The 26,331-nt window shown below is 43.4% G+C and overlaps 1 protein-coding gene across 4 annotated transcripts in view; it reads right to left on the bottom strand.

Moving 5' to 3' along the window:
• CD36 (CD36 molecule) overlaps nucleotides 1–20,996 on the bottom strand; it is a 61,524-nt gene extending 40,528 nt beyond the window's left edge. The window contains exons 1-2 of one of the 4 annotated variants that reach the window (XM_053406192.1): nucleotides 8,235–8,334; nucleotides 1,325–1,451 (exon numbers count right to left, since the gene is read on the bottom strand). The gene's annotated coding sequence lies outside the window, so the exon portion shown is untranslated. Of the gene's footprint in view, nucleotides 1–1,324; nucleotides 1,452–8,234; nucleotides 8,337–17,182; nucleotides 17,207–20,974 lie in introns of those variants that run through there. The other 3 variants (XM_053406194.1, XM_053406193.1, XM_053406191.1) reach the window with 3 other exon arrangements.
• Nucleotides 20,997–26,331: the final 5,335 nt, after the last annotated feature.

Genomic DNA, 26,331 nt, shown 5'->3' on the forward strand with positions numbered 1-26,331 from the left:
GGTCAGGGCTTGCAGAGAGCCCTCCACAGTGCTTTGAAGCCCCAATGATCAATAGATTGTTGGGCCTTCAAAGTGCCACACACCATGCATAGTTTAATTTCGAATCACCCTTGTAAAATTCAGTCAGCATCAGATTGACAGGTGGGGCTGCCAATCTTTGCCCATGGGCAACAGGAGAGATAAGGATCTTGCCCACAGGGCAGATATAATATTCCACCTTGCCAAGCAAAAGCATGTGTTACATGTAAGCAAATGGTTGAGCAACCATGGAAATCATTCAAGAACCATTTCCTACAAACCCACAGCCAAGCTAGACTGGGCACATTCAAAACAAAATTTGCAGCCACTTACCCTTTAAACAGTTCCATTAAAGCTTCATTAATTTTTTTTTCTAAATGTGGGGATGGAAAGAAATTGGTACTTTAAAAACAAGAAGGAGCATCCACAGTTTCAGCAAAGGCAATAATAGGTCAGGAGTGCTCACAATGGTAAAATTAGCAATTTTTCATTGTCAAAGATATTACAAAGTTGTAGAAAAGTCTATTTTAAGTGTCAAAACAGTATGCCGGGTCCATGAGCATAGGTTCTTCTGGTCCAGCTGTTCCTTCCCAGATGTTCACTTAACCAGAGAACCTTTTTGATGTTTCTCTCTCTTTTCCATTTCCATTCATTACAGTATGTTGTATCTAACCCAAGTCACCTTGTTTGCGCAAGGACAGTCACTTGTACAACAGAATGTCCCTTCCCTGCCCCAGGCTCTCCCTATACATCCTCAAATCTGTTCCAGATGATTGAGGGAAAGGACATTCCATGGTGTAAATGCCTTGCACAAACAGGGGAACTTCATTGGATAGAACCAATGCTTATATGTCACCCAAAGGTTCTCCAGGCAGCTTCCAATGCTAATGCAGGATATGAAAAAAGAGAGCAGAAAACCATATGCAGCAAATAAAACCAGGAACACCAAAATATCATACACCTTAAGAATTCCAAGAACACCCAAAAGATCTTCAAATATTACTATAAAATGTTTCAAGATAGAAAAGATTAGAAGACTAGAAAAGGTCTTCACCATAAGTGCTAGTCTTGGAAGTTAATTGCACAGCCATGTCCTACCACTGCAAAGACCCTCTTCTCTAACTGCCACCAGCCACATGTCCTTTGGTGAGAGTATCCAGAGAGGCCACACAGGTGTGCGTGGGAGGAGGTGATCCTTTAGGCAACTGGGTCCCAAGCCAACTCTCTGTTTACAGAGAGAACATTACCACTGTCTCAAGTAAACACTCTCCCTTCCCCTCCTTACAGTGTCCTCTTAAGAACCCACCAGCAAGATTGTCTCCAGTCCTCTTCCTTTTCTCCACTAACTTCACACTGGAGGAGAACTCTGGAGCTGCTGCTTCCTTCAAGGATGCTGATTCAGTTTTGCCTGGAGACTCTGGTCCACAACAGCACTGAGAGACAAGGAAAGAGGAGACACACCTGCTCAGACCAGATGAGCAGGCTGAAGCAGCACACTTGCTAGCCACTCACCTACCTGCTGAACAGCTGCCAAAGGAAGAGATTTCTGCCTAGAGTGATAAGATCTGATGGGAGCAAAGGATGCATCATAAGAGGAAATGGAAGGAAGGAAGGCGCAGCAACACAGAGAAATGTCTTGACAGAGACACTGTACGATCCTCTCTCAGCCTGGCTGGCACACAATCTGCTCTCTTCTGCCCTTTTTTAAGCATTCAGTTAAAATGCAACTGAAGATGAGACTGTTTGGGAAAAGGGGGTGTCGTTATTCAACTTCACTTTTTGAAATTATATGGGGGGGGAGAAATGAGATGAAAGCATAATGAACTGACTGCTCCAGACCTTAAGGTCTTGTAGCCTGCTTGCGGTGTGACAAGCAAGCGCTCCCTGTAATTACATCCCTGTTCCCAAACAGACACACCCTCTCAGGAAGCAGTGGTTACAGCCACACTTTTGCAAGGGCATCGGAGTGGGGAGAAGCAAGCATGCCAGCAAAGCAAAGCTGGCTCAGGCTGTGACAGCAAGAGAGACTTTTAAAGAAAGCAAAGTCACAAGATCCCTTGGTTCTAGAGGGAGTTTCCTCTTTTTTTAAAAAAGGAAAAGGGACATAAAGCTTTTCTCTCTAGTTATGGTTTTGTGTATGATACACCATCACTCCACTCAATAAGGTTATTTCATACATGGTATCACAGCTGCCTAAATCTGCACAGCTGCCCTTCTGAAATTCTCTGTTTCCAATTTTAAACACACCAATTTTGCTTCCGCAAATAAGGGTGCCAAACTGGAAACAGCTGGGGTAGGTTGAAAGACAACAACACCCTAGCTCAAGAGACCTCTTAGGAACCCAAAGAACATGGATTTACAGTGGTGCAGCCAGCTCAGGGACTTGTCAGGCCGTCATGTCTAAAGCCATAACAAACATGCTCAACAATTACTCAGATCTTGAGAACACAAGAGTTCTGCTTGGTCAGAGAAAAGGCAGTTCAGCACCCTGTTTCCTACATTGGACAAAGAACAGCTAAACCCAGGATACCAAATAAACACCATTATATTTCTATCATGGTTGCATACACAATGTCTGAAAGTCAGTGTTACAAAGTTAATTCGACTGCTTGGCAATATTGTCATTTTTTAACATTAACGCTATGCTATGCTGCATTTAACAGACTGACACCTTTTCCCCTACAAACTTGCCTAAATCTGGAGAACAGAATTTAAACTTGGGGGGAAATGAGAAACTGGGAAACATCAAAATTGACACATTTTCCCATCCCTAGTGATTACCCAGTATGGACACACAAATTGTGTGACTCACCAATGTGAAGGCAGCCCACCAGTCACGTGCTTTATGACCAGACAGGGCTTGTAAGCTGTATCTCACATTGTGATTATATCACAAACAACTGGCAGGTCATTAAATGTTGGTGCTTCACAAGGTCCAGATGGGTGCATAATGAAGACTCCACAGACTGTAGGGCTATGGGGTTTGAGGGCTATCGACCAAGAAATGGCAACTACTAAAAAAATATCCACTTCCATAGGAGCCAACTCCTAGGGGCTGAGGTCCCTTCACCCTCCAATAAAATATTTGAGAGGGCAGCCCCAAGTTGATGGGCACTGCCATCCAAATGGCATGCATGCGTCATGACTTGTGATGGATTATGTTGCTCCCCCCCAAATATTTTATTCAAGTTGGCAACCCTGTCCACTTCTGTAGTTCAGGGGAGAGGAACAATTTCCTAGCCCTGTGGTATCTCTGCTGTGTTGTCTGTTTTTATATTGTTCTAATCACCCACCTCTATTTTTTTTTCTATTTAAAGGAAGTTGACTCTTTCTGCAAACATCAGAGAAGCAATGAACTGTCAGAAAACTGTGAGAAGACCTGTTTCCGCCTTCCCTTTGAGATATGAAGCAAACAGGACAATGAATTCATTTGAAACAGGATAAAGGGAGCATATAAAGGTCAGCACTAGTTTCCAGAAACAGCTGGCAACCAAGAAAGGGGTCTACTTGCAGTCACACCTCTAGAGTGCTCACCCCAAGAAAGCTGACCTAACCTTATCGCCTTTAAAAACCTCGTGTCTCGTGATTTTATACAATTGCTATGCTTTTACAATTTACTTCTGCTTTGTTTTTATGCTATTTTAACATATGTTAAAATATATATGTTAAAATATGTTAAAATCCCTGGAGAAGACACTGATGCTGGGAAAGATGGAGGGCACAAGGAGAAGGGAGCGACAGAGGACGAGATGGTTGGATAGTGTTTTCGAGGTTACCAGCATGAGTTTGACCAAAGTGCGGGAGGTAGTGGAGGACAGAGGTGCCTGGCGTGCCATGGAAAGGGAGGTGTCGAAGATTACACCCAAACTCTTGACGGATGGTGCTGGCACTAATTGCGCCCCCGCAAGAGATGGGAGTTGCCCCCCCCCCAATCCCATATCGTCCCGACCCAGCCAAAGGACCTCTGTCTTTGAAGGATTTAACTTCAACCTGCTCCCACGTAACCATCCAGCCACAGCTTCCAAACATCTGACCAGTGTGTCTGGGGCTGAGTCAGGATAGCCATCCATCAACAGATAGAGTTGGGTGTCATCAGCATACTGGTGGCAGCCCAGCCCAAAACTCCGGACAAGCTAGGCAAGGGGGCGCATAAAGATGTTGAAAAGCATCGGGGAGAGTATTGCACCCTGAGGAACTCCACACACCAAGGAGTGGCACGATGACAATTCCCCCCCAAGTGCCACCCTCTGTCCCCAACCAGAGAGAAATGAGTGCAGCCATTGAAGGACTGTGCCCTGGATCCCCACGTCGGCAAGGCGGTGGTCCACGAGTTCGTGATCGACCATGTCGAAGGCTGCTGACAGGTATAGAAGAGTCAGCAGCCCCGACCCGCCTCGATCCAGCTCCCTGCGGAGATCATCTGTTAGGGCGACCAGGGCCGTCTCGGTCCCATGACCAGTCCGGAATCCGGACTGGAATGGATCCAGAGCCGATGTTTCATCCAGAAACCCACCAAGCTGTTCAGCAACCGCTCTCTCAATCACCTTACCCAGGAACAGAAGATTTGAAATCGGGCGGTAATTGGGTAGATCTAAGGGATCTAATGATGTTTTCTTTAAGAGTGGGCACACCACTGCCTCCTTCAGTTCCCCTGGGAATGTCCCGGTGCCAAGGGACAAATTGATGATATCCCCTGGGGGGCCCGCACCTTGTCTGGACACGCTCTAATCAGCCAAGACGGGCACGGGTCAAGAGGACAGGTGGTGGACTTTCCAGCTCGGAGGAGTCTGTCTACATCAGCTGGGGATATCCGGTCAAAGTGGTCCAATACTGGACCCGAGGTACAGTGTGCATAGCCATGTACATATTAGTGAAAACATACATGCAATACTGCACAAAATTGGGAAGCATAGCTTTGCAAAAATTGTATGCATTAGGCATACAAATATTAGGAGAAACTCACACTGAAATAATGAAATTTCATGAAAGCTTTTTAAAAAATCAATTTGCAAGCTGATGCAGAAATGTGGAAAACTGAAGACTAGAAAAATGAGAAACTGACCTATTTGCCCATCCCCAGTCAAGAGCAGGCAGGGTAGGCTTCTAGCCCTCCCATATCAAGTGCTAATAGAGCCAGGATTTTTTTAAATAAAAATAATCCGTTCTATGGGAAAACGTTCTGAATATGCAAGACACGTTTCTACATGCAACCTATTCCTGTTGAATCCAAGTTTCCACAGAATAGCCCAAAGTGAAAACAAACAAGGCCATTCCCACAGAGTTCCCACCAGCAGATATGGGATTTTAGGCAACGTTCAGACCACATTCCCTTAATAGTCTGGAGAACCTGTATTTCTTACAGACACTGCTTTGACACACTTGAGTGGCTACAAGGGATGGTGAATAAATTCAATTCGGGTTTTATTTAAAGGCAAACCTACCTAATGTGCACATTCCAAAACAATAGGCAAACTGAATCCCTTTAAATTTACCTTTCTCCAAGGCAGTTCTCCAGACATGCACACAAAAATACATCATGTTTTGCAAAAATACGAAGATTAGAGGAAAGTTGCATACAGGAGGAAAACTGCTCTAAAATGCCGGTGAATCTTCCAGAGAACTTTTTAAAAATAAACTGATGTGGAAATGTAAAAAAGCTGTATTTGAGACTGTAAAGGTAAGAAAGCAAAAGAAAGCAAACTAATAGATTTGCCCATTCCTACTGGATACAGGAGCTAGTTAAACAGGGCAAGTACTGTGTCTTCAGCAAGAAGGAACAGCTGTTTACCTGTGTTGGCAAAAGGAAGAACTTTTTTACCCAAGCTGATTTCTTTAACATAGACCATAATGACAGATATGTTATCAACCACAGCTATTCAACACACGTGTTTTTATTGGGGGTATTGAACAGCCTTTGAACTTTGGCTGGAGCCATGTACCATTGCATGGCAAGAATTGGTACCTGAAGGAGCTTTTCTACCCATCCAGATTTCATTCAGTATTCTGTCCATTAGACCATATAAAGTTATATTACTTTAAATTGTGAATTGCTTTCAGCACAGACATGCAGCATGCATGAAACAGGCAAAGAAAGAAAAAATGCTTTGACTAGGTCTCTAAGAGCAGAGGCCCATCTAGTCCAGCATCCTGTTCTAACAGAGGCCAGCAGCGGCCATCGGGAAGCTCAACAGTCCTCGTCCTACTTGTGGACCACAGCAACGGGTATTCGGAGACACAGGACCTCTGACAGTGGAGGGAGGACATAGCCAATGTGACTAGCCTTATCCCTCATGAATGAACTTAACATTTTCCTTCCCAGAAAATGCTTCCACAGCTAAAACAATTTGTAGTAACCTAAAGAGATCAGAAGGAGAAACCCATTCAGCAGTCCCTCGGTTGACAGTATGCCCACGCTGCAAGGCCCTTTTCACTTTGTCAGAGTTTGGAGCTCATGGGGGAAGCAGAAGCACTGTGGATATTTTCTTGAAGTGGCAATGAATGATAATCGGAGGACAGGCCAAGATTTCTCAAGAGGTCATTGAGACATGTTGACTTGGCTCTTCTTAATCAAATTCCAAGCATGTGACAGAAAGCAACACAGAGGCATTATTGCTTGTTATTAAAGGCTCAGAAGAGAAAGGAACAGATTCAATGAGGTCTGCAGAAAATCAAACCGCATTCTTTATCAGGCGCCTGAAGACTTATAAGAAAAACATTCAGATAAGTGCTGGGGCGATAAGGCCTCTTAACAACATTCAGCTTTAAGAAATCATGGAGCAATAGGTCCCAGTATCCAAGTAAAGTTACTGGTAATGAATGCATAGTTAATCTACAAATTTTCATGCACTTGCACCATCCTCAAGATAAGGTGCAAGATAAGAACTCTCTGCTCTTCCTGCTCACCTGGAGGAAATTCTTACAACTGCAGGTGACTAGGTTAACTATTATTTTTATGGGTTAAAGTAATGCCAATCTAAATATGCTAATTTTCCTTACAATCCAGCCACCATACAATTGGCTGAAGTGATTTGGGTACAATATATGCTGCCCTCACTGCAGGATTTTCCATCTTTTGGATTGTTTCATACATCACATGGACATGGCAAAACCTTTGTTAGCCAACAAGCCTCTGCTTGTCGGAAACTCCCCGTTTCCTGCCTCATGCACCCATGTGGTGCACGTACATACAGAAGAGGCTTTTTTGTGTGCTTGCAACATCGTTTTACCGCCCACATTTTACAGGCACCCTTAAGGAAACAAACCTAGGCTGTAAAACAGCCCTCAAATATGGAGAAGAGCACACTTACCATTATACAAGTGTCAAAACATGTATGATGTGCATAGATAATTTCTGAAGAAAACAAGATGGAAAGAGTGAGCTGGCTCTTATTTCCATTTGGACACATGAGCAAGTGGGGAAAGCCAGAAGCATTTTCTTACCCCTTTCATGTCCTCTGGCATAGTCATAAGTTCAGAAATTTGCAAAATGAAAACCGGATGGAGAGGAAAGGGTAGAAGCAGAAAGCCAATGCTTCCTGAACTAGAAAATGTGCTAAGTGGGACAATAACATTGAGGAACACATTGTCCCCACCCCCAACATTTTTGGTCTAGCAAAATTTGATCTCAAGAAATAATACTATATCAGACGAAGCGAGAAGGCAAGAGGGAGATTCTGTCAGGGGGAGAATACAGCCCAAAAACTATTTAGTCTTTCGTTAAACAGCTAAACCAAAAACCGAAAGAAAACCACCAAATGCCAAAGCTCTAGTAAGCAGCAGCTAATGAAACAGAGCACTTATTCCCTAAATGTTTACTTAATAAACTGGGCTGGAAAAAGCTTCTCCAATCTAATGTGCAGAAAGAAGATGCACACAATATATCACCAGGGAAACCCAGCCAGATGGGCGGGATATAAATATATTAATTATTATTATTATTATTATTATTATTATTATTATTATTATTTGTTCAAAACATCAAACCATCTTAGACAAGTGGACAGGGTCACCACACCTCACCTCTCTTCTGCAGATGCTTAGTACACAAATGCAGAGCTCAGGAAATCTCATCACCTCCAGCAGATCTTACATATTTCTCCCAGAAATAGTCAGGCACCCTCCAGCCCAAGGGAATACTTCATTCAGCAATAAAGTTCAAAGCCTTCATTGCTCACACAATATATGTGAATATCTACTACAAAACAAGACTGTCTCACCAACTCTCCAGCCCTCGCTGAGAGATCGATCAAATCTCCAAACAGGTTAATGGTCTGGTCAGAACATGTGAAGAGGGTCTTAGGTCTCCTCTTGCTTGGTCCTTTCTCTTTCCCCCCTCATGCACCACATTGGTGATATAACCCCTTCAGGTCTATTTGTTGACCAATGAAATTGCTAGCAATGTGACACATGACATGCAGTTCTGCTTCAGACAGATAATGCCAGGCATATCAGCTAACAGAAATCATCCTTGCTCATCTGGAAGTTCCTTCACTCTTAGGTAATAATCAGGTTCAGCAGAAGTCCTCTATATCAGAAAGTTTCAGGCAGTTATGCAAACATTTATATAAGTTTGGCAGAACCTGTTACCTAACTAAAGTATTTATGTATTTATGGACCCAAATGAAGAAAACATGATAGGTATGCATCCATCACAAACTAAAAGTGACAGCTGACCCCCTTTCACCATAAGTTGTGCCCCATTTTAGGATTCCTCTCCCCTCTTATGACACCCCCAAAAAGATTCCCTTGAATGGTATGGCTTTGGAGGGGTTTTGCCCCCAACGTGGTTTTGGAGGTGGGCTTTTACCCTCCATAGGGACGCGGGTGGCGCTGTGGGTAAAAGCCTCAGCGCCTAGGGCTTGCCGATCGAAAGGTCAGCGGTTCGAATCCCCGCGGCGGGGTGCGCTCCCGCTGCTCGGTCCCAGCGCCTGCCAACCTAGCAGTTCGAAAGCACCCCCGGGTGCAAGTAGATAAATAGGGACCGCTTACTAGCGGGAAGGTAAACGGCGTTTCCGTGTGCGGCTCTGGCTCGCCAGAGCAGCGATGTCACGCTGGCCACGTGACCCGGAAGTGTCTCCGGACAGCGCTGGCCCCCGGCCTCTTGAGTGAGATGGGCGCACAACCCTAGAGTCTGTCAAGACTGGCCCGTACGGGCAGGGGTACCTTTACCTTTTACTTTACCCTCCATACAACTGTCGTCTCAACCCTGCTCAATAGGTATAGGCTTTGAGACCCCAGATTATTTGCATTTCTAATTAAAACTAACCATTGCATTTCAGCCCGTTTAATAACTTATGTTAAATCCCAATGTGGATTTATTCTATAAGCATCTATTCAATTAGAGTCATTTAATAAGCACGTGAGTAGATGGGGGAGAAGCTATGACTCCCTATAAGTGTAGGAAACATTCCACGTAAATGGAAACCTATGACATGCACTAGCACACACACACACACGCACACGCACACACACTCCTTTGTTGTCATGGAGAGGCTGGATGAAGTGATGAGAGGCACCAGCTGGGGAATCTCAAAGGGAATGCCCAGGGGGGAAAGGCTCAGAGCCCGGGGATTGGTGGTGGGATGGCAATGAATGGTCAGAGGGAGAAGAGGGAGCAGCCTAGGATGAGGCGGTGTCAGAAGCCGAAGAGGGAACAGGGTTTAGTGAACAGGAAGACACTGTGGAAGAGAGCAGTCCAGAATCAGAAGCAGAAGAGGAAGCTGGAGAGGAGGGGGCAAAGAGGCAAAGATGAGGCAGGTTGCTGAAGAAGCCAGGGGGTCTCCTCCTGCTGCTGTGTCTCCTAGACTCCCACTAGTCTCCTAGAACACACAGAAAAATGATGGCGGTGGAGCAAAGAGTCAAGCAAAGGAGCTTTAGGCTGCTGGGGAAGGAACCAGGGAAGGAGCCTTAGGGAGCACTGGGAAGGCAGGAACCTTCTGTCCTTGCAGCTGCCTCATTGGGAAGAGTTGCTGGGATCACTAGGCCTGCACTGTTTTGGTTAACTTCATTGACACTGTGTTTTTCTTTGATTAATCTACCATTGACTCCAGCTCCTGACATTTGCAAACCTTTAAACTCCTAAAGCAAGAGCACAAATGTTTAAAGAAATATGTTAGACACATACACAAGTTTAGAAACAAAAAAAACCCTGTTTACCAGGCCTGTGGAACAGAAAATACTAGGGCTGTGCCCCTTTCCCTGATCCAATGAGAGACGCAGATCACCACAACCTAACCTGGGGAACACCTGAGCTGAATTTTCTTGGGGGCAGAGCTAATTAGGCTTATTAAAACCCTGCACCTCCTCCCGACAACCTGACCATGGAGGGCAGGAGAGTGCTGTTTTGCAAACTGTGAGGTTAATTGAAGTCACTTCTTACAGCGGTTTCACTTCCTGTTTTCTTTCTCCAGCTTGAGATCCTCTTTAGAAATGAAAGTTTCCAGTAAAAAAATTCTTTTTGGGTCTACAATTACTACCCACAGTGATCTGTGGAGGCAGCTACTCCTCTTATTTTTCTAGTTTGGATGCCCTCTCACTTACAGTGTTACCCATCACCACCAATACACCCCCCTCTATCCTTTATTTTATAGAGTTAGCATCCTTGGATACTGAACTATTTCCATTCTGACAGGTTTCTGTTTTACCACAGAGCCACCATGAAGAAGACCTCACTCCATGTTCCCGCCATGCAAGGTCTGCAAGCAAGGCCTCTGCAGCTGATCATAGGGCTCAGATCGGGGGCAAATTCTCCACCAACCATCCAAAACATTATTGGCTATTACAGAAGTTATATAACTCCCCCAAAGGGCTGTAGTGAATTAGTTTTAAAACACCTAACAATGTAATGGGCTACATCCAAGCATGGCTGTGACCCAACAAGCTGTTGCTATACAGTGGCACCTCGGGTTAAGAACTTAATTCGTTCTGAAGGTCCGTTCTTAACCTGAGGTACCACTTTAGCTAATGGGGCCTCCCGCTGCCACCGTGTGGTTTCTGTTCTCATCCTGAAGCACCTTCTTAACCAGAGGTACTATTTCTGGGTTAGAGGAGTCTAACTTGAAGCGTCTGTAACCCGAGGTACCACTGTAAAAGATTTAAACTGCAGGCTTCCTTATAAAAAATAATTTGGGACAATTTTCCCATGACATATTCTGCCCTCTGGAACATATGATAACATAAAACAATAGACCCAGGTGTTTGAAAGCTGACAGATATGGTTCCTGGTAACCCTGAAATGGGAAGAAGGTCAGAATATTAAGTCCATTAAATAGAAGGAAACTGCTGTCTTATAAACTTTTTCAGGGACAAAGCACTGGGGTAGAATCCTATCAGTTCCTAAAGTACACAACGTCATATCCATTAAGCAATCTGTATTAAACCATAATCGCCCCAAGGACTCCACAACTTACAAGGACAAAATGTCTCCAAATGCTATTGCAAACATGCACCCCAATGGCCTTTTCAACAGAGAAATGCAGGAATACAGAAGTTCATAAAAAGAGAAACGCTAAACAACCAGCATGCAGAATGGGCAACAATACATCCCTCTCATATTTTTTAATGTTTTTACATTCCATTTTAATACATAAACATTGGAAAAGGAAATGTGAACAATATGTTTCACTGGCCCTAAGTCAGCCTTCTGAAAGAGAGAGATAAAACTGAATTTTTGAAACAGTATAACTGTCTCCCTTGCAGCATTTATGTGCCATAGTCATGCTGGATGGAACTGATGGAAGTTTTGGTCCCAATACATCTGCGGGGCTCCAAGTTAGTCAAAACAACAACCTACAACTAGCAAACTGCACATTATAACAAGACCCCTGATGCCACCAACCTAGAGGCATCTCTAGTGATATGGGGCTGAGCATGTAGGTTGTCTAGTAAGTTGTCGCCTCTCTTTTCCCCTGCAGTCAGCACCTCATGAAGCACAGAATAAGGGTGGTACATCTCTGTATTTATTGAGGTGCTAAGGGCTAATGACACCCACAATCTTCCCATTACATGTAGCTAGAAATGGGCAAATGTGTCCATTTTGGTTTCTCTGTCTCTCATTCCCCCCCCCCAATTTTAGGTTTAGTTCTCCACAATTCCATATCGGTTAGTGATACTGTTGTTGTTTTTTAAAGTGTGACTTTGTAGGGGGGAATACCAGCAGTTTATGCCAAATTTCTTCCAGTATACACATGATATTTTGCCCAGTGCATACATTTTTGCAAACCAATGCTAGTTTGTCAAATAGATTTGTCTTACTTAAAGTAATGCATGCATTTTTATGCACACTTTAACGTAGTACAGGCATTTGTGTGCACATCACTTGGCTGGAGAACTACATTGCAAAATTAGGAGAAGTGCAAATTTCACCCTCATCTGCACACATAGCTGTCCCTTAGCCAACGGAAATGGGTCAGGAGTTTTAATGTCTTCCATTACGTGCCTTCGGGCAAGTCAGGAAAATATTCAGGAACAGCTAAGGAATGGCAAGATCAAAGACTCAGCTAGATTGGTAAAGAAAAAGTGATTTACATGCGTTGTGTATGTGATATAACATTGTGCCACCAGATGGTGCTGTGGAGTCCAGTTTTCTCTACCCATTTTCCCTGTTTAAATTTACAACGCATTTAACTCAAACGCTTCTTTGATGTGTCTGGATCCAGCCCAGAATGGCTAATGACAGTGACAGCAAGCTTGTTATCACCCCCAGGGATGGCAACATTAGAAAAAGTCACTGATTCCAGTTTAAGCATTTGGAAACTTCCTCATCCCCCCTTCACCATCCCCAAAAACTTCAAAGGCTTTTTCTCCACTCTGTCAATGTAGGGGTTTAATCACTGGGATCTCTTGTATGTGAATGCTAAACACTGTAATCCAACTGATGTGTTTAGAAGCAAAATAATTAAACTCACCTCATCAGCCACCAGAGAACCAAGGTCTTTTTTTTCCACGAGAAGACTTCCTTGACTTAGTGGGTGAGTTATGTACCAATTCTTCTGTAAGACAACACCATCCAGCCCTATCTAAGAAGCACCTGACTATTGAACTGATAAGGAACTTATTGGTAAGAGAACTGACCTAAGACCAAGGCTGAAGAAAAGCGAGAGGCTTGCAGTCACAGTTAGAGGCAGCCAACATACAAATGTACAGCGACTTTGGACTTGACACAGTAAGATTGAATCCCGTTTATTTTATGGAGCTTAAAACAAAATTTTAAAATCTTCAAGTAGTCATATAAATATGAGAGGTGCCATAGTGTTGCAGGCAGTTAACCAAATTTGCATAGGCTTCATTTACAGTCAATTGACTGAACAACAATCGTGGAAATATTCAAATAGCTTGTTGTGCTCGGTCTATTTTGAACTATAAAACCTACTGGACACAAAGAGCAAGCCACCAGCCTTTTCTTTTAACTCCTTTGCAGGACTCTTGTGCCCTTCTACAACTTTTCAACTTATCTTTGTGGCTGAAAATCTCTACATGCTTACCTTGGAGTGAGAACTATTGAACTCAGTTGTGTTTACTTCAAAGTAGATGTTCATAGGATTGCACTGCAAATCTCAATGCAAAGAAAGAACGTCACCTGCTGAATATCGTATCATTCAGTGAACTGTCAAAGTCATTGAAGCCCTGCTGGAAAGTAGGGTGACTATCCTGCCGACTACCTCCAGTCTAAAATCTCTTCCCATTCCTCTTCAGGTGGCCCGGGGTAGGGGGGAGGAGAGATCTACTGCACGGTGAAAACTATGGCTGTAGGACGAATTCCTAAGATACCTTGAGCATTGTGCTAGAAGGCACTTGGAGGACAATGGAACATTTGAAATAACTAATCAATCACTCTCCTTGCCACCATCCTTGCTGATACGGAAGAGAAAGAATAGACCTTGAAGAAAGAGAACAGAGAAATAACTGCCACATTTTCCTGTTTAATCATGATACATGGCTTAAGCCACATTTACAGGGTGGAGTGGAGGTGGTTTCATGGGGCTGGAACTGCAGCCTATTAGAGGGTCCGAAGAAATGGCTTCTGAACACAAAGAAAGCTGCTCGTCACCAGGTGCTTGGCAAGTTGCCTGCATCTGCATCAAGTTCAGAATGGCACAGCAGGATACCTCCCTTAAACAAATCAGTATGAAGTAGGCAGGAGTAGACCTTCCCAGAAAAGCTGTCTGCAGAGGGAGAATTAACCTGCCACTACATTCAAATTTCGGTGTATTTTAAATGTAGACTCTTCGAATATGTGTGTGTGTGTGTGTGTGTGTGTGTGTGTGTGTGTGTGATATCATTTCAATTGTTAACTTCTTACCAAAGTATAAAATCCATCACTAAAGTTTTGGTTCAATGTGGTGGCCACACCTAGTCGCCTGTGGAGTGTTGTTAAAAGGTTTCACCACACACCCTTCGATTTAGGGAATAAACAGATGGGAGAAATTCCAAAATGCATGATGCACATTGACTTCAATCTTACTCTCTCACTGAGAACACAGCGCAGAAGTAGGAGAACAAACAGGACACAGCTGTGCCTAACCACACTTCTAGTTGGTTGGGTATGTAACAATTAGAAGAGGCTTTAATCTGCACCTGCACACAAGCACAACCCAACTGCTGAGAAAACCTGACGTGTGGCAGGGGCCCAACACTGGAGAAGACTCATCTCCTTGGACTTCCCACCATCAACCGAGGCTGAACACCACCTGAGACTAGCAGTACAAAACAATTTCCCCAAGCAGGAGAATCCAAGATGGTGGCTATAGAAGAAGCAAGACCCTCTTGGGGTGTAAATGCTGTGAATCCATCCATCATAAGCTCAGGTTGTATATATATGTGCCATGTATCATAAAGACACCATAGTCTGCATTATACCTCATTACAAAGCAAACACGAACACTGGGTAAGCACCTGGAACTGCTAGAATCTTGCACCACTCAAACACTGGGTTGGATGCAACAGTATGTTATTCTCACTAATAAATGCATTTTATGCACACTTGGCTTGGCTTGCACTTTTACAGAGGAAGAGCGAATGTCAAAGAATGGCTGTGTTTCAGTTAGCATATTGTTTCAGAAAATGTTAATTAGGTAGGCTAATCTTTAAAGGAGAACTGAATCGACTTCCCTGCCATCCCTAATGATATCCTTGTGGCCCCAAACTACCAATGAAGAAAATGATGGCACTCAGAACGGGGATAAGACGACAGACCAGAAACAAGTCTTGCAGTCCAGTGCAGGAGAAGTCCACCCCAAGCACATTGTCAGTGCCTACCTGGTCTGTTGCAGTGGCTCCAACAGAATTGGGGAAAACCTGAAGCCTGTCCCCTTTCTCCCCAGTAGGATGGGTCCCCACTTGAGCAGCCATTGTGTTTTGTATACAGGTTTGATATTAATGCCTACACGCAGAGAGAAAGGCATTTCAGCACAAGAATTTTATAAGTTAACCTGTACACAAGTTTGGAAACCTTATCCAGCACTTATCCATGCAGAACACCATGCAGTTTAGATGCCTGAGAGAAAGTCCTCATTGGCAACAGCTGGGTAGCATTTTAAGACTTGGTTGTTTGTTCCAATAAATCTTTAAATTATACAGAAATCGAATATGCTCATTTAGCAGGCCTTAGAATATGGTCAGGAAAAGTACTGCAGCATCTTGGATTGCATCCAAAGGAGAGAATGGAAGCCCTAGCAGAAGAATGGGGGGGAGGGATTTTGTTTGGTAGAGACAGAGTCCTTTTGAATAGGGAAAACAGAAACAAAAACAGTGAAATAAGTAGGGTTTAACCACTGCTTTTTTGTGGTGGTCCTCAAGGGTACGCAGTACCAGCTCCTCTTTTTCTAGAAGAAAAGCACTGTGTTTAACATTTGAGCCATGTGCCTGCTGTCAGTCACAGATCTCCCAACAAAGGACTTCATCTGCAGCCACTTTTGCTAGCTAGCGATAGATGCAATCTTACTGTATGCTTGTGAAACGTGGACCACTTATAAACACTATCTCCAACTCCGTGAAAGATTCCATCAACAGTGTCTCCAAAAAGTTTTACACATCACCTGGGAAGACAGGCAAACTAATGCCAGTATACTGGAAAAAGCAAAGATCACCAATGATTCTTCAACATCAACTTCGTTGAACTGGTCATATTGTGCGGATGCCAGATTATTGTCTTCCAAAGCAACTACTCTATTCCAAACTTAAAAATGGAAAGCGTAATGCTGATGGTCAACAAAAGAAGTTTAAAGACGCTCTCAAGGCAAATCTAAAAAAATGTAGTATAAACACTGACAACTGGGAAACCCTGATCTGCGAGTGCTCCAATTGGAGAACAGCCTTTAGCAAAGGTGTCATGGGTTTTGAAGACACTCGAACTCAGGATGAAAGGGGAAAACGAACTAAGAGGAAGGCACGTTTGGCAAAACCTCTCCATGATCAACTCCTGCCCAGAAGCCCATGTCCCCACTGTGGAAGGACATGTGGATCCAGAATTGGCCTCCACAGTCACTTACGGACTCACTTTTAAAACCGTGTTTATGGAAGACAAATCTTATTCAGCTACGAGTGACCGCAAAAGAAGAAGAGATGCATCTGAGCAGAGGCGTACCAATTTACTAGTTCCACCCCTACGTCTTCAGCCCATAACCCCACAGAGTACAGCAGTTCCCCAGACATTTGGAACTGTGGTTCCTACTGTTGGGCATTCTGCCTGGAGCTGACAGGAGCTGAGGTCCAACAACATCCAACCAGAGAGGCTGCAGGAGTCTGGTTTCTTGAAGCCCAAGCCAGGAAAAGCTTTGCTGGCTTTCTGTACTTCAGGCTGCTGTTGAGTTTAAAAAGTGGGCAATTGTATTTCGGCAGATTCATGTTTATTCCAACTCAGTGGTAAACAGTGGGTTTTCCTGGGGAAAGCAGTGGGGCAAACTGAAAAGCGCTCAGAACTGTACCTAGAAAGCACGGGGAAACAGGAAGTGCTGATTTCCTCCTTTTACACCTTGTTCCCAGCCCCCTGGCTGTTTAAAAAAGCCAGAGAACTTGATTTAGCTAGTCTTGCAGATGCCGTTTAAAATTTTATTCATTTTATTTTATTAAAATTTTATACCACCCTCCATCCATAGATCTCAGCATGAATCACACCATAAAATTACAATATAAAACGGCACTTGAAGTCATATTTAGTTTGACTCACAGCACTGCCTTCTGGATCCACCACCTCTTGTCATTCAGCAAGGAAACAGCAGTCTGCTTTTGAAAAAAGAGTTTTGCCTTTCCATTCCCGAATGAAGGCCATTCATTCTCTCCACACACACACCCCCATGCAAAATGTGCACATTCTGCTGCAAGAGAGTGACGTCTTTCAAGGCTGCTTCTTGAGGGGGAAAGCAAAACTTGAAAACTGAAGAGGTTTTTACAGTTAGTAAGGCCACGTGTGTCTTCCACTGTACTCCCAATGCCTCATTATCATTTTTCCCCCAAACCAGAAGTGAAGGCATTTGCCTGGCCTGTCATTTAACAAGAAGCTAATGTTTTGCAGCTGGCTGGAGGAGAGCTTGCCTGGCTCGAACGGCATGAACTCCCACACAAGCTGGCCTCCTTCCTGTCCACAGAAATTCATTTTATTTGCACTAGAGCCTCAGAGAGCTCAAACCATATGCATCATTTCCCACCTTCCCACCTTGTGATGTGTTTTCCAAAGGTGTGGCTGCACAGCCCTGGCTCCTTTAAAGCCACTTCATAGGCAGCGTTCATCTTTCACACCCACTGGCCCTCTCAACAGAGTTCTCCCATGCACATGTTCAGTCACCTAAGCATATCAAAAGTGCTTTGCTTTTCCTTATCTTTGACCACAACATCACATCTGCTGCTCTTGCACCCAAAATATGCTAGTGTCAACCACAAGCCCACAAGCGTTGCCCAAGCATGCAAAGAAAACTCCCCAACTTACATTGCCTACAAATGCCAAGTTTCACAATGATGTTCCATCCCTCCTGACCTTGTGGGTTAATAAAGAAATGCTCTGGACATTCAGGGTTCTCACACAGGCCAACCATCTAAGGACCAGAGTTTCCCCATCCAAATAAACATGACGAGGAGGGACACCTAGGTTCACCACAGGAGTCTTAACCCTTCCCAGATCACTTCACCTACAGTTATTATCAGAGCTTTTTTTTTTCTAGACAGAACTCGACAGAACTCAATTCTGGCCCCTCTCAGGTGGGCACCATTGCCATTCTAAGAGAACAAGGGAGGGGCCCACAGTGAGTTCCGGCACCTCTTTTTCTAGAAAAATAGCACTGGATATTATGCTCCCAATCTTGCTTTGTGTTAATGGGTACAACAGCGTTCAAAGCTGAGCTATACGATTTGAGTTCAAAGGTTCTCCCCAACAGTGGAATTGCCAAATTTTGTCTAAAGTGAAATTAAGAGAATATGAACACTTCCTTCACACCATAAAAAAAAATCTAATAACCTTTGATAGAGCTCTCTCCCTGAATTTGTCCAATCCCCCTGTAAGCACCAGTGAAATCCACGAAGACCTGTACATCTGCAGAAATGGGGACAAAGTTCCAATTCCTTAGACTGGAAGTTCACTAGAGTTCACTGAATGTTAACAGGAGAAGCACATGACAAGCAAGATTAAGGATGACTCAGGCTCATAAATCAAAGCTTGAATTGCATCTTAATTCCTCTTTTTTGTTTACCATTGCAGCTTCAAAAACCTTCTATTTTGTTCCTCTTGCTCTCCTAGTTACATCTTGCATTTTCTTATCCCTTTCTGTAACTAGTGGCCTGGTTAGGGCAAATCAGTCAGGCCTAGGGGAGAGGCACGACCAAAATAACTACTCGAAAGTCTAAGGCAGATAATCGTTAAATCATATCGACAGGCACCGTTCTCAGGAAGTCCACTGTACCAGAAGTATATTGCATAAGCCTTTTAATAAGTTTCTTGCATTTATGGAGCGGTTTTCCTCCCATCCATGACACAGCTCATGTGCTGATCAAGAAAAGAAAAACCAGGAAAAGGTATTCAGCAAAGATTTCTTCTCTCCCTTCCCACCACATGATGTTCAAGAGACACAGCTATTGCACGTGGTATTTCTGCTTATTTGCGAGCTTAACACTCCCCTGATAACTTTGCAGATTTTGATAAAGGGACTTAGAAGCAGTCTCTAAGGGGCAAACTGTCTGCAAATGTACATATCAAAGAGTCCCAGGGCTTTTCTCTCCCTGCCCAACCTCAGTCTTCATGAGGGGGGGGGGGGAATTACATTGAGAATGTTCTCAAACTTAATATCAATTTGCTAATGAAATAAAGAAAAAGCAGGTGAGGAGGTGTTACACCCTCATTACAACTTCTCATAGGAGCCAAGGTCCCTTCAGCCCCCAATAAAATATTTGAGGGAGCCAGGCCTGCTCCCACCCACAATATTTTATTCAATATTCAGTATTATTCAATATTTTATTTATGCACCTCTGCAACTTCTCCAGTCTCAGTTGTTCTCTCTCCAAAGAAACTTTTCTAAAGGAAAGGTAATGAGAGCTGTATCGATAAGTCCATTTCATTTTCTCCTTTTTCCAGTTCTATGTCCTGTCATTAACATTTCCGCTTTAGTTTGAGGTGGGTGAATGAAACTGTGTCCTTTACTCATAAAGGGGTGTGCATGAAAGTGTGTCCTTTACTCATAAAGGGCACATTTTTAAATGCCCTTTTGCCTAGTACTTTTGCCTAGCAATTTCTCCAAATGTAATCCATTTTTACAAGCCCCTTTCACATTTTCCCCTAGTACACGTTTCAATTTATTACTTAGGGGTTTTTTTGCACTTATATCTTTCCAACAACCCTGTAAGGTAGGTTAGGCTGAGAGTGACCTTCATGGCTGGGTGGGGATGTGAACCCCGTTCTCCCAGGTACTAGTCTGACACTCTAACCACTATACAACACTGCACTGTTTTCATACACACTTTGGGGTCAGGGAACTCAAAGGATTACTGCATTTCAGGTCACTTATTGTTTCAGAAGCATGAATTTGGTAGGTTCACATTAAAAGGCAAACAGAATCAGATTTATCCCCCACATCTAGTGGCAAGTTGACCACTCTAATCCCTATACCTCATTTGATAAGCTCATGAAAACTAACATTTAGTGATATTTAACCTTGTTACTTTATGCAGGCCTATAGACAATTATCAGTTACTTTGCGGCGCACACACAGGGTTGTAGCCTCATAAATTCTACTGAGAGTAGACCCACTGGAATTAATACACATTACTAATTTATGCCAATTAACTTAAAGAGGTCTACTTGGAACCCTTGGAATTTATCTCAGATGCACATCTAAAAATAAAAGAGTTTGTGAAATTTCTCTCCAGCCACTTTGTCTTTTAACTAGATAAAAAGCAAAAGTTACTCAAGACAGATTTTCCCAGTAAAATTTGAGAACAAACAACTGCCTCTTTGATGAACTCTCCCCAAGATTTCTGACGTGTGTGTGTGTGTGTGTGTCAACCACCACTGTGTCCAGACAATACTATGAAATTGTATTATGCAAACAAGATGTGGGCAGGATACCCACACAAGCACAGCAAAAACAGAACAAAACTTAGGGGAAAGTGGGGCGGGGACCCAAAACTATACTGTTCTCAAGCCAATGGCAACATCTGCTAAGAAGAAAAAAGTATCACAGAAGCCTCCTGGAAAACGTTCACCAAACAGTTTGCTAGATGTTACTGCTCAAAAATAGCATGAAGTTTTGAATAAATCACTCTTGTTAAGCTTTACTTTTAACAGAGTTATTAAAGCATAAGCATTCATAGAGATAAATCAATTACTTTGGCCTACTTAATAATAAATTTCAAAATCATACACCAAACAATGCTTGTTTTAATATATTATTAATAGCTGTTATTTTCCTAAAATGCCATTTCCCCTCTATGTGGAGAGATGTACTTTTCCAGACCTTGCATCACAGTAAGTACCTACCTTACTTCAGGCCTAGCAGGACATGAAATACACATATCACTCTTTCAGTCACCAGAGTTACAGCTCGCCTAGTAGGGAAGATGGTTGTGTCCTAAAAGTTTGTTTCTCAAGTACTTAACCTCCTCCATCTGGGTCAAATGCTAATCAAGCTTTACTCAGCTGCACTTCCAAGAAATCTATAGAAAGATCAAACTCAGCAACAACTTGAGCACATCAGCTGGCTTCTCTGTTTTTTCTGCTTACAGAGAAATGTTTAAGGCTGCAGTCCTAATCCTGCTTACCTAGGAGTAAGCCCCATTGAATTTAATAAAAGTTTTGCCTGAGTAGACATGGTTAGGATTACAGCCTAAACCAGTAAAGCAGATGCAAGCATGCCCAATGGTCTGGGATGATGGGAGGGCCCAAGTTTCCCCACACTTGCAGTAGAGCATGGTTAGCTAAATATAGGATGGGCAGGTCCAGACCCCCCAAGTGCCATAGGAAGTAGAATTTCACCAGGCGGAGTTTCCAAATCCTGGAGAAAAACAGACCAACCCACGCTGAGTGCAACTTCCCCCTCTGTGTAACTCTTAAACCTGATTCTCTTGTGCCTGTTAGTCACTTGGTGACTTCAGTATCAAGTGATGATTTGTGAGAGAGAGAGTGAGAAAGTGAATGACTCCTCAGAAATCTAACCCCATATATGAAACTTTTTCTGGTTAGAAAAAAAATATGAAGTGCTGATACTCATATCTTAATAAAAGTGCAGTGCACAAAATGGCTACCTGGGCGGCAAAATAAGAGGAGACAGTACTCTGTACTGGTGAGCACCATTGCACAAAAAAACCTCTGCCTCCCATCATCTCAAAGTACGATGCTGTGGTGCCTGCATTTTGTCAGAGAAGCTGCTGGTACCTGTAGAGCAGAGACCAGGGACCATTTTTTTCATTCCCAATACAAATTTGTAACCTGCCCCCTCCACTCTCTCTCTCGTACACATATAGGAGCCAACTCCTAAGGGCTAAGGTCCCTTCAACCCCCCATAAAATATTTGAGGGGGGCAGTGACATCCAAATGGTGTGTCTGCGTCACGTCGTGTGATTATGTGGGGTGGGGCTTGCCTGCCTCCCCCCAATATTTTATTCAAGTTGATGCCCCTGCACACACACATACCATGATCCAATTACACACAGATAATCTCATGAGTGGTCATTAGGAGGCTGGGGACAAGGTGCTCTCAATCTGCTGATGACACTCAGCTCTGTCTCTCCATAACATCTGAATCAGGAGAGGCCGTGCAGTCCTTGGATCAGGGCCTGGCCACAGTGGTGAGATGGATGAGGAGAAACAAGCTGAGCTTGAATCCTGGCAAGACGGAGGCACTGGGGGTGAGTAGCTCCCATGTCCGAGATGGTGGTCAACTGCCTACCCTGGGGGGGTTGCACTCCCTTTGAAGGACCAGGTTTGCATCCTGGGTCCTTCCATAGCAGTCAACGTTTCCCTTTTTTAAAGGGAAATTCCCTTATTCCGAATAGGATTCCTCACAAGAAAAGGGAAAAGTTGACAACTATGGGTCCTTCTGGAGCCAGCACTGTCACTGGAGGCCCCGGTAGCAAGATATAAGGTAACATCTAACAGTCTTTCCAATATTTCTTTTCAACTTGTAGCATCTGTTAATATTTGGTTTTCAAACCCCACTATGACTAGGGATGGGCAAATTTATTCATTTCGGTTTATTTCAGTTTCTTATTTTCCACTCTTAAGTTCCATTCTCCACATTTCCACATCAGTTTGCAAAAAATTTTTTTTGAAAATTCATCAACATTTTTGTTAATTCTACAAAAATATATATTTCTATATGCCATTTCCGCTAATACTGCATAAATGTTTTTGCAAAGTTTCCTCCCCCAAATATAATGCATCTTTGCAGGCTATTTTCACTAATGTATGCATTTCTTTACACACTTTACTTTATTTACACCATTCACACACATTACTTGACAGGAGAACTGTATTGCAAAATTCAGACAAACATGAATTTTGAAAGTTTCCTGTGTATCAGTTAGTACAAATGAAGCAGGTTTTCCTTTAAATCTGGACTGAACCAAACCAATCTCCCATCCCTACCTGTAACAATGATTGCTGTAATTCCTCCCACTGGCAGTAGCAAGTTTTATGTTCTGTGTTCTTTTCATGTGCAGGAAGTCTATTTATGAAATGAATGTATTTGTTTATGCGATTTATATCCTGTCCTTCCTCCCGAAGGAGTTTAGTACCTAGTTTACACAGTGTATTTTCTCCCACAGTTAAGGAATACTGTCGCACGCCACGCCACCCTCCAAGCAGTGTGATATTCCAGGGGTTCCAGGCGCCTTCCCAGGACTCGCATTTCCTTTTGATTTGATAGAATTGATTTGATTTATTGAATTTCTACGCTGCTTTGCATTCAAATGAATATTTTGGAATGAGGGGCAGTGGAGACTGTGACGCCTTTATGATACATGGTTTATTTACACATATATATAACCTGAGCCTATGATGGAGGGCTTCACAGCATCAACACCCCAAAAATGTATTGTTTTCACATAGCCACAGCCTTGGATTCAAGCAGAAATAAACCATTGTTCTGCCGCTCTGGTTTTCCAACTTGCTGCTTTGTTTCTTGGTCCCATTCCTGCAAAACTCCACTTCAAACTCTGGCTTTGTCTGTTCAGGGAGGGGAGACCCACCCATTTGCTGTCTTCCACTGAGCTTTTGTTCTCTTAGTGGCCCGTCACCCAGGCAATCACCTCAGCACAGGAAGCCAGTCTGTCTTATATTTTAACACTTGTTGGGTCCAGGGGTTAGAAGGGTCTCAACTCTCCCACCCCCGCCCCCAATAACAGTATCCTTCCTTCTTTTTGCCACAATACTAAGTTGTTTATAATTCATTTCAGATGTAGAAAACAGTGCAGCCCTCATTTGACATTCCAAGCAACCTGGTCTCTTGGTATCTTTTCTCTTTTGCCCACTACCATGTTTTGACATTGATTTTGCAAGCTTCTACATTCCTTCAAAAGTCAGGACCACATATAGAACAATATTTTTATGGATAGACTCTCTTCTGTTTTTAGGGAAGCTTTTAATGTTTAATAGATTATTGTATTTTAATAGTCTGTTGGAAGCCGCCCAGAGTGGCTGGCGAAACCCAGCCAGATGGGCAGGGTATAAATAATAAATTATTATTATTAAATTATCATGATAGGCCAAAAGCCTGGATTTTTATAAATACGTATTTGTTATGGCATAAGCTCCTGTGTCCTCTTAAATGGATGTATAAGATACAGTCCACTCTCCATCAAAGTGTTCTCCACAAAAGCTTATGCTCTAGTGAATGGGTTTGCTTTTAAAGTGTCATGAGATATGTTGCTGGTTTTGCTGCAAGAAACTGACGCAGCAAATTCTCTGGAAACTAAAATGGCACAAACTCAGCTTTTTTTCTAAAGCATTACACTGGAGTCACAAACCTGATGCATTCAGCAACTTTCCTTCATCATTAGTTGCCACAGGCATGGCCTCTGTATTAAGATTATTGCTTTTATGCATCTTCTTCCCTAGTTAATTTATTGCTTGAGCCAAACTGCAGAAGGGCATTGCATGTTTTGAAAACCCAAAGGAATGGTTTGGGTTGCTTTTTGTATAAACTCCCTTTCTCTAATGATTATGAGACCCCCACCTTTCCAGCTATGCACAAGTAACTCTAGGACTAAATAGTCATGAAAAATCATGTCACAAAGGCTGCCACTCACTCTGGCTCCACCTGCTGTTGACCTCCTGCCTTACACTCTACCAACCCCATTGGACACCAGCCGCCACAGCTGGGTTTGTACTCTTAAACTAGGACTTATGGCTTGAGAGAGTGGGAAATGTTAATCTTTATATGTGCTTTATAAGCACATTTTGAAGTCCTGCGGATGCTGCCCCCCCATTTTTCCAAGGTGCTACACCAACCTCCATGCCACGTGGCCCCTCCACCTCTCCCACCCAGTAAGCAACACCAGCCCAGCTCATGGGAAACGAGTGCAGCTGTTCCACCACACTCAGTGAGCTACTTCTGGTTCTCAAGACCAAGCACTATCAACACCCCAGCGCGTCTCCCCTTCCCCAGCAGTAAAACATACGACAAAAATAAATGAAACAACTGTCTATCTGCTGGCCTTCCATGACACCCAGACTTGGGTGCCCGAGGCAGTTGCCTCACTCAGCCTAATAGTAGGGCCATCCCTACTTTACTGTAGTTAGTATGATAACATGATGGGATCCCAAGTCCCTGTGTATTTTATGCACTCATCTTTCCTCCACTGTGCTTTATTATCCAAAATATTACTGTTATGTACATGGATGGTGGATTATTATGAACTGGATTGGGGGCTAGTTCTGTTCTGATGTTAGGCAGCCAGAAGATGGCTTTTTGCCATGATCCCATGGATACATATGTATGAAATCTGTTTAAAGGGTATATTGATGTATGGGCTTTCATTATGTGGCAGCAAATTTAGGTCTGCATCTCTCTCTCTCTCTCTCTCTCTCTCTCTCTCTCTCTCTCTCTCTCTCTCTCTGTGTGTGTGTGTGTACTGTATGCAGGGCTTTTTTTTAACCAGAACTCACTGGAACTCAGTTCCAGCCCCTCTCAGGTAGGTGATATTGTCATTGTAAGAGAACAAAGGAGGTAATAATAATAATAATAATAATAATAATAATAATAATATATTATACCCCGTCCATCTGGCTGGGTTTCCCCAGCCACTCTGGGTGGCTTCCAACAAAATATTAAAATACAATAGATATTAAAAGCTTCCCTAACCAGGGTTGCCTTCAGATGTCTTCTAAAAGTCAGATAGTTGTTTATTTCCTTGACACCTGATGGGAGGGCATTCCACAGGGTGGGCGCCATTACCCAGAAGGCCCTCTGCCTGGTTCCCTGCATCTTCACTTCTCGCAGTGAGGGAAGTGCCAGAAGGCCCTCAGAGCTGGATCTCAGTGTCCAGGCTGAACAATGGGGGTGGAGACGCTCCTTCAGGTATACAGGTATTCATGGTGAGTTCCAGCACCCTTTTTTTCTAGAAAAATAGCACGTACTCTCTCTCTCTGTGTGTGTGTGGGTGTGTGTGTGTGTACACACCCACCCATACTTGATAGCACTCTACAGCTGGTTTTGGATCTCTGTGTACACTTGACAACATATTATAGTGGATTTTGGATCTGTGTTGAGCGTACTTAAATAATACATGTGCTATATTATGCATAAGGGACGCTGGTGGCGCTGTGGATAAAAGCCTCAGCGCCTAGGGCTTGCCGATCGAAAGGTCGGCGGTTCGAATCCCCACGGCGGGGTGCAC

The sequence above is a fragment of the Podarcis raffonei genome, chromosome 10 (assembly GCF_027172205.1).
Source record: "Podarcis raffonei isolate rPodRaf1 chromosome 10, rPodRaf1.pri, whole genome shotgun sequence".
NCBI lineage: Eukaryota > Metazoa > Chordata > Lepidosauria > Squamata > Lacertidae > Podarcis > Podarcis raffonei.